This window comes from Moschus berezovskii, chromosome 11, assembly GCF_049115385.1.
Source record: "Moschus berezovskii isolate FMDL1 chromosome 11, NW_MosBer_1.0, whole genome shotgun sequence".
Lineage (NCBI taxonomy): Eukaryota > Metazoa > Chordata > Mammalia > Artiodactyla > Moschidae > Moschus > Moschus berezovskii.
The window spans coordinates 50,089,232-50,095,510 of record NC_142470.1 but is presented as its reverse complement, the minus strand read 5'-3'; the positions used below and the strand labels follow the sequence as shown (position 1 = coordinate 50,095,510).

The 6,279-nt window shown below is 40.2% G+C and overlaps 1 pseudogene; it reads right to left on the bottom strand.

Annotated features, from left to right (window-relative positions):
• Positions 1 to 4,965: 4,965 nt before the first annotated feature.
• LOC129540025 (etoposide-induced protein 2.4 homolog) lies at positions 4,966 to 5,863 on the bottom strand (annotated as a pseudogene).
• Between the last annotated feature and the right edge of the window lie 416 nt (positions 5,864 to 6,279).

The following is a 6,279-nucleotide window of genomic DNA, read 5'->3' as shown; positions in this document are numbered from 1 at the left end:
CATCAGGTGTAGGATAGACACACCTTCTGATGCTTGTTATCCTTTCATTTGGATTAGAGAATCTAAGTAAAGTTAAACAATTGCCTAAATGATTCACTTGCCAAAAATGCACAATGACAAAAATGCACATTTCTGCAACTTTTTGGGGCAATGGGAAATAGATTTTTATTTTAATCAATTTTATTTGATAATATGAATTCAATTGAAAAAAAAGAGGAGGGAGGCTGAAATGGCAATCTCAGAGAAGAACAGGCAGAAAAAGGGGTTCCATGCCCTGATTATTTTTGCTAGGAAGGCTGGGATTCATACTTTTCCTCCCGCCCTCTTCCTTTCTTCCTGCCTTCTTTCTTTTTCAACTATTTTTTCATACTCCTTGAATGTAGAAATCTACATTCAGGGGTAATGAGCTAAAGAAATTAGTTAAGCTGGTAAACTCAACTTCAACTCAAAGTTGTCTCTGAGTGATATCACCAAGTCAGAATGGAACAAGAATATTATATATATTTCTGGGGATAAAATGATGAGAAATAAATTTTACATGTCTCTTTTTGTGATTTTCCTTTTACTGTGTTAGATAAGAAGGTTAGTTATTAATGATTTGAGAGGAACATCTTCCCACAGGGTAAAGTAACAACAGGACATTTGTAGCAATGTGAGCCTGGGAGCTGAAAAACATTCCAGGTATAGGACTCAGACTAAATTCTTCAGAAATTTTCAACTGAAGCCATATGAATGGAACATTTTCCTTATCGAAGAAAGGGTCAAATCTTAGCAGGAAAAGAATACTATTTCCTGAGAAGCAAGAATATTGTTGTGAATCTACTGAAGTTTGGTGTATCAATACTTACACAGTCTATTTAATGACTTTGTGTGACCCCATAGACGGCAACCTACCAGGCTCCCCCATCCCTGGAATTCTCCAGGCAAGAACACTGGAGTGGATTGCCATTTCCTTCTCCAATGCATGAAAGTGAAAAATGAAAGTGAAGTCCCTCAGTCATGTCTGACTCCTAGCAACCCCATGGACTGCAGCCCACCAGGCTTCTCCATCCATGGGATTTTCCAGGCTAGAGTACTGGAGTGGGTTGCCATTGTCTTCTCCGTTGTTATATAAAAAAAATGTCTATTCAGAACAATAAAAAGCTTGAAATTTTCTTCACATTTTAATATTTGAGAGTCAAATATTATTTGAATGCTTGTATGTATATATTAAGAAACTCCAATACTTTGGCCACCTCATGCAATGAGTTGACTCACTGGAAAAGAGTCTGATGCTAGGAAGGATTGGGGGTGGGAGGAGATGGGGACGACAGAGAATGAGATGGCTGGATGGCATCACCGACTCAATGGACATGAGTTTGAGTGAACTCCGGGAGTTGGTGATGGACAGGGAGGCCTGGCGTGCTGTGATTCATGGGGTTGAAAAGAGTTGGACACGACTGAGCGACTGAACTGAACTGAACTGATCATAGATATTGTCATGTAAACATTTAACATCACAATGAAAATTTTGTTTTCCTTTGTATGCTATAATTATTTAAAATCAACTTGATATTGCAAAACAACTTGAAATTTTTGTTATGTCTTGGTTTTGTTTTATTTTTCTGTTTCACCAATACCAGTTGGTGATTCTTTGCACTATGGAACCAAAAGGGAAAAAAAAAAAGAGAGAGAAAGAGAGAAAACAAACAGTGAACATTAATATTAATGCACATTTTGTAAATTGAATTTTATGTTATGCTACTAGTTTTGCATTTTAAGACTAACTAGGCATTCTTCATTTTATTTATTTTCACGTAAATATAAAATTCTTCCAAAATACCATGAAGAGATATATTTGTGGGTTGAATTATGTCTTCCCCTGGAAAAAAAAAAAAAAAGTTGTGATCTTAATCCCAGGTACCTCAGAATGTCATCTTGTCTAGAGATAGGGTCTTTATAGCAGTAATTAACTCAAAATTAGATCAGTATAGTGGGCCTTAATCCTCTATGACTGGTTTCCTTATGGAAAGTGTGATTTTGGACACAGAGGCATACAGAGAAGGAAAATAACATAAATACACAGGGGAAACATCATCTATAAGGCAAGGAACGCCTGAGGCTACCACAAGTAAAGAAGAGGCATGGAATAGGTTTTTTCCTCATAGCTCTCAGAGAGAAAAAACACTGCTGACATTTTGATTTTGAGATCCTATTCTCTAGGACTACGTGACAGACTTTTGTTGTTTAAGCTACCTAGGTAGTGGTACTCAATTACAATACCCCCAAGAAGCTAATAAAAGATATTTGTCCAAAGTCATTTTTGAGAAGATGTATTTAGCATCTGGATACTATATAGATCATCCTGGGGAATTACCTACCCAATTCATTGTTATTGAGAAGCTTAAGAGATGATGATTACTTTGAGAGATTAGTATTACATAGTAATTTTCTGCCTTGGATTAAATATAAAAAGTAATGACTATTTACTCTCTGCAGGGAGCTTTCTCACTTGAGAAAAAAGTCCAAAATAGAAAAGAAAAAAAAAAAAAACTGAAATAATGGGAAGACAGAAATAAGATTATGTAATAGTGAGATTCTCTATAGAACGAATTCTAAGAAAAATTCATATTTCTGTCCACTAGTTGACAAACGTTGCATAATTCTCACTCCTTGAATGTGAGGAAGACTTGTAAATATGAATTTTATTCCCTTAATTATGTTACTTTACATGGCAAAAATTGGGAAAGGAGTAGGTCAAGGCTGTATTATGTGTAGGTCACACTGTTTATTTAACTTATATGCAGAGTACATCATGCAAAATGCCAAGATGGATGAATCACAAGCTGGAATTAAGACTGGTGGCAGAAATAAAACAGACTTCAGATATACAGATGATACCACTCTAATGGAGAAAGTGAAGATGAACTAAAAAACCTCTTGATGAGGGTAAAATAGAAGAGTGAAAAAACTGGCTTAAAATTCAACATTCAAAAAACGACGATCATGGCATTTGGTCTCACTGCTGCTGCTGCTGCTGTTGCTAAGTCACTTCAGTCGTGTCCGACTCTATGTGACCCCAGAGACGGCAGCCCACCAGGCTCCCCCGTCCCTGGGATTCTCCAGGCAAGAACACTGAAGCAGGTTATCATTTCCTTCTCCAATGCCTGAAAGTGAAAAGTGAAAGTGAAGTTGCTCAGTCTTGTCCGACTCTTAGCGACCCCATAAACTGCAGCCTACCAGGCTCCTCCGTCCATGGGATTTTCCAAGCAAGAGTACTGGAGTGGGTTGCCATTGCCTTCTCTGGTCTCATTACTTCATGGTAAATTTATGGGTAGGGGGAGGAGTGGAAACAGTGACAGATTTTATTTTCTTGTGCTCCAAAATTACTGTGGATGGTGACTGCAGTAATAAATGCTTGCTCCTTGGAAGAAAATCTATGACAAAACTAGGCAGCATGGTAAAAAGCAGAGACATCACTTTGCAGACAAAGGTCCATATAGGCAAAGCTATGGTTTTTCAATAGTCAGGTATGGATGTGAGATTTGCACATAAAGAAGGCTGAGTGCTGTAGAACTGATGATTTCAAGTTGTGGTGCTGAAGAAGACTCTTGAGAGTCTGTTGGGCTGCAAGGAAATCAAACCAATCAATCCTAAAGGAAATCAATCCTGAATATTCATTGGAAGGACTGATGCTAAATCTGAAGCTCCAATACTTCAGCCACCTGACTCATTGGGGAAAATCCCTGATGCTGGGAAAGATAGAGGGCAGGAGGGAAAAGGGGTGACAGAAGATGAGATGGTTGTATGGCATCACCAACTCAACTGACATGAGTCTGAGCAAACTCAGGGAGATAGTAAAGGACAGGGAAACCTGATGTGTTGCAGTCCATGGGGTTGCAAAGAGTCAGACACAATTTAGTGACTGAACAACAACAACATATAGCAAGAAAGATTTTGGAAATGTAATTAAAATTACATTCGCTTCTATTTGCAGCAAATAATCCACCTGCAATGCAGAAGACCTAGGTTCAACCCCTGGGTCAGGAAGATAGGGAATGGCTATTCACTCCAGTATTCTAGGCTGGAAAATTCCATGGACAGAGGATCCTGGTGGGCCACAGTCCATGGGGTTGCAAAGAGTCAGACACAACTGAGAGACTAACACTTGCACTCTTCACTTTTACAGTTAGAGGATCTTTAAATGTACAACTGGGGATGGGGGGAAAGTCTTTTTCTCTTTCAAGGGGAAGAAGGAAAATCACTCTTCAAAACCCAGCATATCTGACTGTGATATCTTTAATCCTGTGCAATCTCCTCCGTCTCATTTTTTATTTTTTTTTTGCAATGGAGCAAGAAATCAAAATCTAACCCAAGTTACAGAAAACAAGACAGTGATGGCTATAAAGGGAGTGATCTGAAGCAGCAGAGTCTCTTTTTCCTCCCACATCCAGTATATGTGCTTCACAGAAGACAAAAATAACAGGTCCACAGAATACAATGACTAGAATTACAAAAGTCTGTTCATCCAAGGGTGGTTGAAGGCAGGAAAGACAAATGAGAGGTTAAATGGCACAGGGAAGAAAAGTCCTGAAATCAGTCCAGATGTGGGGCTGGCAGATGCTAGAAAAGAGCTGCAGAAAAACTTGTGGTCCTTTCACTTTTCACTGGTGTTTAAAAGCCATGCAGGAAGATTCTGCCTTACCTGCACCAAAGACAAAAATCCCCATTCTTCAGGGAGAAGGGAATGTGCACAGGGCCCTTGGCACAGTGGGTCCTGCCTTCCCTGGTTGGGGAGGTGAACAAGGTAAAGAACTGCCATGAGTCCTTCCGATCCCACCCATCTCCACTGGATGGCAGATTACTCCAGGGACCAGCAGCAGCTTGAGTTTGCAGGAGATGGGTGAGGTGAGGGGAACTTCTCTGCAGCAGTGGAGCTACTGAGGGCAGACTGCAGGTAGACCATCTTATGGAGGACTCTGTTGCTTAAGAAAACCACCAAGAAGAGTTGCAATTTGAAAAGATATGCTTTTGCAGAGATCTTTGCTTCACCAGTGCTGATAATGAGTAAAGGAAAGAGGATAGACAAGAGGTATCCATTGACTGTGTAGGAGGACTTCATCACTGAGAAAACCAAGGGCAAACTGAATCCAAAGTAGTAAAGCCATTTCTTTTATGTTTGACAACTGCTGGTGCATTTCAGTTCCTTTATTGAACCAATGATATTCGAAGCAGTTTAGTGAGTAGAGAAGAGACATATACAGGAGGCCAACCAGCTGACCAGCAAGATGGGTGGAAAAGAGACTCACAAACATTATCTGGAAGAGGAAGAGAGCCTGCAGCATAAGGATGAAGAGCATATCAACTATTATTCAGCTGATGCTGGGGAATGGGTGAGGCTTCCTCTCCGATACCTCAAATGCCAGCTCAGCTACATCCTGAAATAAAATAGCGTTCACAGCTTTGCTAAACACAAACAGGAGGAGCACCCAAAGAACACTGAAGTTTGATGTCAGGAAGAATTCCAACTGCAAACAAACGTCCCCATGTTGTGATGGGTCACCAGTAATTTGGGCCATTACTGATTGAAGGACAGGAACAAACATTTGATAAAATAAGAGGAGACTGAACCAGAACAACGCCACTATTCTAAGTACAGCACTGAAAAGTTCTACTGACAATACATGGTTCACACTCCTGCTTCCTTACTATACTCTGGGCTCTCCTCTGAGCCAGGATCCTGCTTGTTCTTTTTCCACTGTTCCTCTCTCTCTTGCTGAATTCAAGCATCTAGCTCTGAGATAGTATTAATAGAAAGTTCCCAGATGGAGTCTTTGATTTCCCTGGGAAGGCCCTGCAGAAAGGTTTTGACACTGTCAGCCATCTCTTCACCACCCAAACTATCAGCTATACAAAGGAGATGAAATGTCTCCAAATCTTTCATCATGAAGGACCTGGCAGCTTTGCTGCCATGGTTCCACTGGGCCAGACCCTTCTCCAGCCCTGCCCTTGGCCACCAAAGGTCCACTAGGCTCCCCAGCACCATTCTGTACTGGTACTCTGGCTCCCACTCAGGCCACTGTCATCTCCACTCGGCATGCCCAGACCACATGGGGCCCCTACAATTTTTAAAAGAAAAAAATTAAGCCAACTGTGGAGAAAAAAGGAATTAAAAATAATCAATCCAAAAGAATACAAAAGACAAAAACTGATGCGACTAACAGAAAAACAACTAGCAGATAAATTTTAATCAAGAGCCTCAATGACTCCATTAAGGTATACTGTCTAAACACACCAATA